This window comes from Myripristis murdjan, chromosome 4 (genome assembly GCF_902150065.1).
Source record: "Myripristis murdjan chromosome 4, fMyrMur1.1, whole genome shotgun sequence".
Lineage (NCBI taxonomy): Eukaryota > Metazoa > Chordata > Actinopteri > Holocentriformes > Holocentridae > Myripristis > Myripristis murdjan.
The window spans coordinates 21,308,395-21,319,694 of record NC_043983.1 but is presented as its reverse complement, the minus strand read 5'-3'; positions in this window follow the sequence as shown (position 1 = coordinate 21,319,694).

Sequence of the window (11,300 nt, the reverse complement as noted above, 5' to 3'; positions counted from 1 at the left end):
ACCTTGCACCTGAGACACTTTTAAAGGCTTACAGTGCAGCAACAAAAAATGGCACAGACATGGGGTCAACATTTTGGAAAGCTCTTGACCTCTACTATCATGTCCGATGGCAAACCAATAGGGGGCGCCACCGACTAGTGTCAAAACATGGAAAAAACATGATTTCACTATCTTAAGAAAAAAAAAATTAAAATCTGACCATTCAGGCGTTCTTCCCACACCCAAAACTTTGATTAAGATTGCAAAATTAGTGATCACCACTTCATATAATAGACATAACATGTTAGAACTACAAAAGCTATGGCGCAGGACAGCTCTGTGTGTTGCAACTCTGCACGAATTGTAGTTCTGGTACCCCTCTTCCGGGTTAGGATAAACATTGTGAATTTAGGTTTAAAAACCATACATACGGTAGTTTTTCAACAGCAAAAGCATAACCTTAACATGTAGCCTATGTTTATACCACGAGTAAAGATGTGTTATGAAAAAAAAAAATATATATATATAGACTATATAAATCTTTAGTGCTATTTTTGACGTGTTCCGACGGTTTGTCCACCCGCTCTGTTTCGCTGACTGAAAGGGTTGTGTTCAATGGCGTAACATATCAGCACATTATCAACTTTCATGCACTTTATTAGATTTTATTGACTTTATTGATGAAAGCTGTCGATTCAGACACGTCGCTGATAAACACTAGGATTATGGGTAATGTAGTGCTTCTCCGTGATATGATATCGCAAATAAAACGTGTTTTCTTAAAATAAAGTTGATATTATACGGGACTTGTGGACACATGCCATCGTTACACATCCTCATAGCTCGTGGTAAGTCTGCCTTGGGTGGTTACAACGTTATGGCTAATAATCAGACCTTTTTTTCAGAATACCGATTAAATTTGCACTTCCGGGATCTATGAACCACCACCCACGGCGTGACGTCTTTGAAGCCGAGAAGCCGGGAGTCACCAGGTAGCATGAAGCGCGTTGCCTTGGTAACGCCGGTGTTTTTCAGATTAAAATAAAATTTCGTTCATTGATTTCAAAATGGCTTAAAATGTGATTTTTGTGGACTAGAAAAATATGAAAATGATGACATTATAAACTATACAGTGGCGGTTCTGCCTATGTGCCGCCCTAGGCGAAATTACTGGCTTGCGCCCTTCCATGTTAGATACTACTCCTACCGGCCATAGCACCAGGCGGGCCGACCGCGGCACTGACCGCTCACCTGTCAGATCCCGCAGACCTGACCGGGTGGGCGCGGTACCAGCCGGTGCCGCGACCGACCCGCCTGATGCAGGCCGGTGGCTTTTTTATTCAAACAAGATTTTGTCCATATAAAAAGTAGCCTATTTTCCAAAAAATGGTCTTGAAAAAGAGGGGTCATCTTAAAATCAGGGTCGTCTTTTATGCGGGTCAATATGGTAGGCCTAGTCTAGAAAACTGGCGATTTTTTATTTTTATTTTATTATTTTATTTTGATTAAATTTGCACTTCCGGGATCTATGAACTACCACCCACGTGAAATTGACTTTCAGTGGACAGCGTTTGCGTGGTGGCCATACGACACGGATCCTAATTGACTTTCAGTGGACGCTGTTTCTGTGGTGGCCAGACGTAATTATAACAGGTTATGTGCCAGGAGCACGCAATGCGTTGTTAAGAGGTCGTGCTCATTTCACGGATTTCTGTGAGATCAGGTTGGAGATTCTGTGCAGGAGAAGATTAAAGTCACTGATTTGTCAGCACTGTCTGAGCAGGAACAAAGCTATGTCAAGTCCCTGTTGAACAAGTACAGCTCTGTTTTCTCAGCACACGATGGTGATTTGGGTTGTACTAACCTCATCCCACATCATATCTCTCCTGTTAGACAAGACACCACTACGGCAGAGGTATAGACACATCCTTCCTTCTGAGTATGAGGCAATTAAGTCACATATTAACCAGTTACTGGAGACAAGTGTCATTAGGCAAAGCAGTAGCCCCTATGTCTCCCTCATCATGCTGATTAATAAAAAACAATGGAAGCCTATGCCTGTCTGTAGACTGAAACTTAAAAGCAAGACTCGAAAGGATGCAGTTCCCTTGCCCCGCATCAAAGAGTCCCTGGACCTACACCCTGGCACTCACTCGACTGTGGGGTTGGTCCCTGTGCAAGCAGGAAGTAAGAGACTGTTAAGTATGGTGCTTTGCAGCGCTTTAGGTAAATCCTTCCTGGATTGCTGTGTTTGCAGGGCAACATATACATTATTTCTGTCTTTCTTTGTGAACAAATTTGTGTGTACTGTTCCTCTGGTTAATCAGTGTTGTACAATTGATCTAACTCTTACCACTCTGTCACACTTACATTCGTTCAATTACGTTTGTATTCTTTCTAGACTAGTAGAAAGGTCTGGCTTAATCCACTATCATTCTGCTGTGGGAGAAAAAAAAAAAAAAAAAAAAAAAACGCTCTGGCTTGTTTGTACATTTCTCAACCAATCTCAATTGTCTTGGGTGGCATTAAGCACAGGATGCTGTGACGTTGCCCTTGCAAAATAGTGTTGGGGGAAACTGGTTTTGGTGCTCACTGGACTCATTAAGACCACAGAGAATTTAATAGCTGTATGTAGCTCTTGCTGAATGTTGTTAAAACGATATCACAGAAGCTTGTGTGACATGGAATGGAGCGGTTCATTTGCACAAATATACTAGCTCAGAGGTTGTTGTTATTATTATTTCATGTAGTGACAGGCATTTTGAAAACAGTAGTATGCAGATGGCAGAAGGAGAGGAGATGGCGACTGAAATAGTCGCCCAGTGGCAGGCTTATACCCACAGTCTACATCTGCTGACAGATAGCATGGGCAGTTTAGTTCATGAAACAATAAAAAAAGATAATTATATTAGCCAAAAAGCACATGGTTATAACAAGATAGCTAGATCCCACAGAGGAATTTACCAGACTGAATTCAACAACCTGACAACCCTCTGAAAGATCCAATTATCTAATCATTATTACTATATGCTTCGTGTTCTCTTTCATCTACAAATTACACCCTTTGTTTCAGAATATGCTCACATGCATTATAATTATTACAATTATCATTATCAGTGGTTTTCAGATTTTACAGGGCCTATTAGTAATGTTTTGGGGGACTTACACACAGCAATTATAATGATTATATGATTACATACTGTAGCCATGGTGCATGGTGTGGACCTTGAGGTAACTTAATCATTTTGAGGATATGGAACAGGACAAACTGCGATCCTTGCCAGCTCCTTCAGAGCTGGTATTTATTAAAATGCCAGGGAGTTAACATGCATGGGCTGACATTTCCACTGACCAGTTCAGTAGTCAGATTACGTACAATGGAGAGGTGACAGTGGTGTTGCCTTTCACAGGAAGTGGCTTTGGTGACATCAGGGGAACAGATTGTGGGTTTATTATCCTCATGCTTGGTCTGGGGGAGTTTATCTTCTTTATGTGTTCAAGGTCTGACTCTCACATAAGCATGTCACTCCTTTCAATTGTTCATGTTTATAGTGGCGCTAAAGATGTGATGGCTCCTTAATTTCCACTCCCACTTTCCAAATAAACATTACTCAGTATCTTGTTGAATCAGTTTATCCTGTTGCACCTTTTGCACATTTAATCCTATTGATAGTGATCCATAACGATAATGGTAATGAATCTCCCCTAACCAAGTTACAGGGCAAGGGGACTGAATGAGCCATAGGCTGAAAATAGACCCAAAGCATTCAGTGCAGTCCATTATCCCAATGAGATTATGGCAAAAACACAGTCAGTACAGTATGGTGCAGACACACTCTGCAACAGCGTGGTCTGGGATAGATACTGGAGAGTGCAGGCTGTTGAAGTCATTGAAAAAAAGCAGAGCAAATTAAAGAGAAACGGGTAAGTAGCAGCCGTGCAGCCCCCAGACCTTTAATGTTGATGCTGAGGACTGAAGAATGAGTTCAACTAACGGCTATGATGGTAAGGACAGTGCTCTCTATATTGATCTGAAAGATGCTGGAACAATCAAACAAAGCATCTTGAACTGTACAGGCAATTAATCTCTAACAGGGCCAAGGGCATAGTTCCAGTTAGCCTATGGGCAGTGGTCACCATAGCAACCATTACAAGAATAAGCAGGGAGTCCTTACAATGCACTGAACTGTACAACAACCAAACCTCCTGCACACACACACTCACACACACACACACACACACACACACACACACACACACACACACACACACACACACACACACCGCGCATGCACACAAGCTGGTGAGTTTCAGGTGCACCATTGGTATGCAGTGTGTTTCATGAGGTGTGTTCACTTTAGCCCTATTACAGCAGGAAACGAGACACAGCCCTCACCCATCATTACTATAATTGGTTAAATTGCAACTAGATGTAACTCTCCACACCTGCTGCCAATTTTGCAATGAGAACATCCTGCAGAGGAAAAAAAAAACTGCTGTACTAGTATATGGATGACAGGTGACTTTTCTCCTGGGTGAAGATGATAAACAGCTTTATTTATATTTTCCTCCCACACTGACAGCCTTAGACAAACATTGCACTAACAAAACTTAAAACGCACACACACACACACACACACACACACACACACACACACACACACACACACACACACTCCAATCTCCAATCTCCTCCCACTTGTAGGATCTCTACTGGCTCATTGTGAAAGAGAAGAAGAATCTGTAGTGTCCTCACCCTTCCTCTGCCCTGGATTGATTTTATGTAGCGTTCCAAGAGAAGAGCAGGATAATGAGATCACAGCATGCATTTTTCATGGCCAGGATGAAAGCGCAACAGACACAGCTCCGAATCTACATTTCAAATAAACTGCAGCCCACGTCCCTCCCAAAAGAACCTTTGCCTCAGAAAATGAACTCATCCTTCAGTGTTCTCTCTCTAAATAAGAGACAATATCCTTCCCGTGGCAGGGCAAATAGCATGGAGACACATTCTGCCCAAACCTCAGATGTGGTTGGAGATCCTTATTTTCATTCTTCTGAAGCTTTTCATTTTGTAAATTAAATGGCATAGATAGAGGGTATAGCTAAAGTTTTTGAAGCTTTTTATTCACTACTCATCCCGTTTTTAGGGCCTGCTAAATGCTTTCCATGACTAATAATAAGATATTGAATGGCTCACTGAATATACTGCCCTCCTGATCCTTATAAAGAGCAGTACAGGTTTGATTTAGCAGTGTTTTATTGCTGGGATATTAGCTAGCTGCACAGAGCTGTATTTCAGAAAGCTATATTCTGTTCCTCACACAGAGGGATCGAACCTGAGAAAGCTGCCATCTGCAGGCAGCCTTAAAATAGACTTGCAGCCATTTCCTATGACTGTGTGACAGTGCGAGGGGAGACAGCACAATAACAGTGATTACATTCTGATAAAGGCAGTAATTTCATTGCAGTAGGCAGCTGCAGTGGCTCCTCGGTGGCGTGGTATGGAGCACAGTCGAGACATTTCACCATGCAGATGTCTTAACTTAAAGGTACGCTTCAGCACAATGATACAGGCTTGACTGTGTGCTTTTTAAAAGGTAACAATGTACAGTTGCTCCCATGTGAAGTATTATGTTCACACTGGCTGGGATGTAAAATACTGCACTCAGATGCTGCTCAGTTCCCATGCATTTCATTCTGGACTGTTCTGGCCAAGTGCATCTCAATCAACCCATTACCTCCAAACCATTAACCAATTCAGGGGGGGCAATCACGTTCAATTAGCATGCTTTTTCCTCCCAGTTGTGACTCTGAGTTCATGAACGTGAAGGAGGAGATGATGGCTTCGTCTTGAATGGCTCTGAACACCTGCTTCAAAGGAAATACAGGAGAGGAATTTCTTGAAAAGACAGACAGCTCTAAATGAAAGTAAAAGAACTTGTACAGTGAGTTGTTTTGATTTTAGTATAAATACATTTCTTGTTCTTCATCTGATTAACTCAAAAGCTGCCAGGAGAATGCATTTCAGATAACTTGAAATGTATTCCTTTTTAGGAAAGAAAGCCAGAATCCAGTATCCAGGCTTATTCTTGATGGCCTGGAATAATCTACTGTGCAGTATCTCATTTACTTTGGTTATTTTGGTCGGTCAGTTTTGGGATGTGGATATTCTTACACACATATCTTGACTGAGTGACAGCTGAACTGTTTCTCTTCTTAACAGTGGCAGTAACCCATTTACATACTGACAGTCCCACTTTTAATAGCTAGGGGTTTGTAGACGTAGTGGAAATAGTACTCCCCCTCCCCCTCATCCTTTGAGAATCAGAAAGTTACTGTCCTGGGAAGATGGAGCAGTGCGTGTGCAAACACAAACACACACACACACACACACACACACACACACACACACACACACACACACACACATGCTTTGCATAGAGAAGCAGCAATGAGCAGAATAATGGTGGAACGCTACCAGCTGTTGTGACACAATGAGAAATGTACTCTGCCACATTGCATGCATCAATTCTCATTGTGTCCCATCAAGCCTTTTGGAGATCCGCATTAAGGGAAATGTTGAATATATTATTTAGTGAGAGTTCTTCAGCTTATTGTTTGGACTGGTAACGTTTAAAACTACACTCTGCTTGTCTGTCGCTGTTTATCACCTGTTTATCTCTATCTGGATGCGTGAACCACATCTCCCCTGTCTGCTGGATGACAGGGTCACAGAGCTCTGAGTAACAGGCTGTCATGACAAAATTGTGCCAAACACCATCATTCTGTCATGTTTGGACTTGGTGGTTTTCTTTCTTGGTAGCCCAGCCAGAGCTCACACATAATACCTCACACAGTTAATGACAAAAGATGGAGATATCAAAACAAACTTGATGGAAAATTTTTATTACATAATTCTCAATGGGGGAGGTTTATTTTTGTAGGGGTTATTCAGCTGAATCTGAATACAGACCTTACATCTGTTGGTCTCTAAGTTACAACAGTCATACTCACTTGCAGTGTGGAATCAACCTAAATCATTCATTCATTTTCCATTCCTTATCAGGGTTGCGGGGTATCCCAACATGCATTGGGAACAGTTCACCAGTCCATTGCAGTAAACTAAATCAAATAAAATTAATTACTTGAGTGGGAGCTGGTGTTGGAGCAACACACACACACTCGCACACACATGGTGTAGTTTTAATTACTGAATGTTTTGGCGGTTGTTGTCCTGTGAGCCATAATGAGTACGGAGCATATGAGACCCCTCCGCCCCCCTCTCATCATATTGACCGTGCTTTTTCACTGTATTTACTGACTGGTCTTTGGGGACAGTCTGCTGAAATTTGTTCATTTCACACAACATCACCACCAATTTCCTCCATTCTATTCCCATCTTTACCCCATTTTAGTTCAATTCTGGACACTTTCCCCCTGTTTCTGATTGTCTACTTTGATACACCTTTTCTTAAACAGCAGCAAAAAAAACAATATCTCATTATGAGGCTTTAATACTTATGGGAGTACAACATCTACAAGTGAGTATTAATTATTGCTCACTGGCCTGTGAATTTCTAAGCTCGCTTGTGCAGTTTCACCAGTGCCTCATCATATTCACTTACAGTATTATTATAATCCTGCTTCTCAGCTCATCTGTGACAGTCCCTTTGGTCCACTTTCACTGTCAGGACCTCGCTGTCATTATGTGAAGATGTCAAAACCTGTTACCATACTACTGGGCCAATCTATAGTCTGCCCTTTTTTTTAGCCTTGAAGCATGGGGTCTTTCAGAGAAACTGGAGCATGAATATTCAACTGTAAAGATGATTATGAGGGAGGAGGAGGAGCAAGGATTGAGGAGAGGAGGCAATGAAATGGATAGGCAGGAGAAAGAGGAGTCCATTTCTTTCTTCTCCTCAACTGAAGACTTGTCAGTTTATGTGTGCATTGCATGATTCTCCCACGTCCTGTCATGTAGCAAGGCAGCTCAGTAGAGTCTCCATGGCAATGGGAGAGCAAGAAGGAAGAGCGGGGAGGTTTCTGAGAACTCATGTGGAGATCTCCATTGAACTGAAGGAGACCAGAGCACGAGTGGATGATTCAGTCACTCAGCTAAGAAAACAAGAACACAGAGGGGTGAGAAAAAGTAAGGACAGTGAATATCAGGCTTTTTGGAAAGCGGTGTTGAAATCACACACTATATCACACGTTTTTGGATGACTTACTCGTCACCTGCTGGGCTGTTTGAGCCCCTCACTCTCTAAGATAAGGGGCAGATTTCTGTGAAATGATGCTGCCAAGAGATACTCAGATACTCGATACTGAGATAAGATTTTAGTGAAGACTCACCCTCTGGACATCAATTCACATTGACAGTTTGCTGGCATAATATGTATGTAAAAAAAAAGAATGTGTGAGCCAATTCAGTCTCAATGATTCTAAATCAGAAAATTTGTGTGGTGGGAACAGCCCATTGTTAACACCAAAATCGCTGACACTAACTGCAGAGTGACAGACAAAACAACAACATATTTATCCATTTTTGCAACAGAGAGAAAGAAAAATAGGGTGAGAGAGAGACACACAGAGCGGGCAGGAAAGAAATAATGGATCTACTTAGCTGGCCCTTTGTGTCTTAGGCCATCTCTTTCCGTGTGTGAGGTGGACACATTGTAAATGTTCCTTTCCAGACCTTCATAAATCATGTTGTGTTATGAGAGGCCCCGGCTCTCTCCCTTGGTCTGTCTCTCCATCCCTCCTGCTCCCACTTCTCCATGGCCTTGCTTTCAGGTAGAACTCAGTTGCCATGGTGATTTCAATTGCTGTTGCTGCTACAGTACGAGGAGGACTCGTACTGTGCATTATATTTACATTCCCGAACATTCACAGTGGCCAGCTCAGCCAGCCATGTATCTCCCTGACAGCACAGCCTCCCCTCCCTCCCTCAGTCTGCCTTTTCATTTGAGATTTACATGGGATCAGATATGAACAAAGCAGAGGCTGCAACCTTATGAGGAGCCTCAGAATTGCAATGTGCAAAAACACCCTCAAAAGCAGATGGTGTTTATTTTATATTAGTTATATATTTAATTATTTTTGTTCGTTTAAATATTCATTTTAGTGTTTATCTCTCACACTAATGAAGCACATTGCATTGAACTGAACCCTGTGATGGACAGGTAATCTATCTAATCTATCTCCCTACCTTCTGCCCAGTGCATACTGGGATAGGCTCCAGTTGATCCTGAAAAGAAACAAGTGGGTAAAGAAAATAAATGAACTGCATTTAAATGAACTGAATTAACTGAAGAGACAGAGTGATACAGAGAGAGCAAGAGAGAGAGAGAGAGAGAGAGAGAGAGAGAGAGAGAGAGAGATACATGATCTATACAGTATTTGTGCTCTGAAAGAGAGTTATTTAGCCTTTGGATCATAGCCATGTGGCAGTATGATAAGCAACAAAGTACTTCCCCAATCATACATAGTGTATAAATCTGCCAGTATAGCAGGGCCTCTGCACACAGCGCTCAGGCAGTGTGGATTTAAGTTATTGCTTTTTTTTGTTGATAAAAGAATGACTGTGTTTTGATTTACAAGGATAGTTCAACACTTTCCAAGCTCAGAGTCAATCAAATACACATGCAAAGTGTGTGTGGTTTTTCTCCTCTTTCCGCTGCAGTAGATTAGTCTCACATACTGTATGGATGCAGATGTATCAGATCAATATCCTGCAGCTAGTGCAAGCCATGTAATTGAGCCAAACCTCAACAGTTCAACAGTCAATCTTATTCCATAGTCGATATGATTATGTGTTCTGTGAATGGATTAGTTAATATGTAAAATTCAGAGCTCTATGGAAATCTTGTTGGTTTTTATGCTTTGCAAGAGTGTGAGTGAATGTGAGTGAATGTGCTCTGAGAGGCACACAAATGCACAATCAGTTATTTTCTTTGTCAGCCCTTTGAGGTTGCCAGTTTCACCTGGGGTGCCAGGGTTTTATGATATGACTAGCTTGTCTATGCACAGCAAGGCCATTTTCTTTCTCACAGCTCTTTCTTTCGGGCAGCCCACCCCTATTCATACACATATCCTGAGCCCCCCTACCCCGATACCCACACCAACATCCCCAATTACCCCTCAAGCTCCCAGCAGCCTTGCACATCCCCTCACATTGAAACGGTCCAGTTGCTATGGCAACCCCATACAGCAGCATATTATTCCCTTTCAGAATTCAAAAGAGGATCAATTAGTGATGATGTCACTGCGTCAGTGAGCCACTCAAATCCTGATCACGATTCCTTCAGAGTGGCCAGCCGAGGCCTGGTGTTTGCATGTGTATGTGCCTAAGTGCGTGTGTGCGTGTTATTTTAGAGAAGTAGTGATCTGAGAAAAAAAAGGATAACTAAAAGGAGAGGAATTGTTCTCAGCTTCAGCAGCATCTCTCTCCAGCTACGGCTGGAATATGAAAGCCGACTTGAGGTGCCTGAGTCACCACTACACACTGTGTAGGAGGGCTTGATGACAGCAGGATGGGGAATAGAGGAAGAATGAGAGACAGCAACATCCAGCATGAGGGTAGATGAGAGAGAGGAATCAGAAACACCTGAATTTTATGTTTTTGCAGAGCTATATGTGTGTGGTTGATAGGATCTTTGTAGAAGAAGTCAAAGAGGACAAAACAAGTCGAATCTAGTAGCCTACACTCCATTGTGGCACTTCTGAAAGAGCTAAGTTACAGAAAAAAAACATTGCACTGCAAATATAGACTTTCTCCTGATATTTCTCTCGCAGTGCAAAATTGAGATAGAAACCTACCACCTACCTCAATAATCCTGCTGCAACTCTGGCACTTCTCCCCTCTCATATCTCCTATCTTCTATCTAGACCAGGGGTGGGCAATCATGTGCCATGGAGGGCCGAGAGGGTGCAGCCCTGCGTTCCAAATCGCATACTTATACTTTTTACTTTTAGTATGTACTGCAGCTGCCCTTACAAAGTATGTAGTTTAGTATGTATTGGGACATACTAATTATTTTTTTCCCTACTATATAGTATGGTAGTATGAGTATTGGAACGCAGGGGGTGCAGGTTTTCTTTCCAACCAAAAACTACACCAGCTGATTTCACTGATTAGTTCCTGTTCTCTGCTTGAAGGTGAGGTAATCAGTGAAATCACCTGGTGGAATTTTTGGTTGGAAAGAAAACCTGCAGCCTCTCGGCCCTCCGTGGCACATGATTGCCCACCCCTGATCTAGACCAACAATGCACCTGTGTGCCATGGATGGACAAGTGTGTACATGGTTTCATTCCAGCTA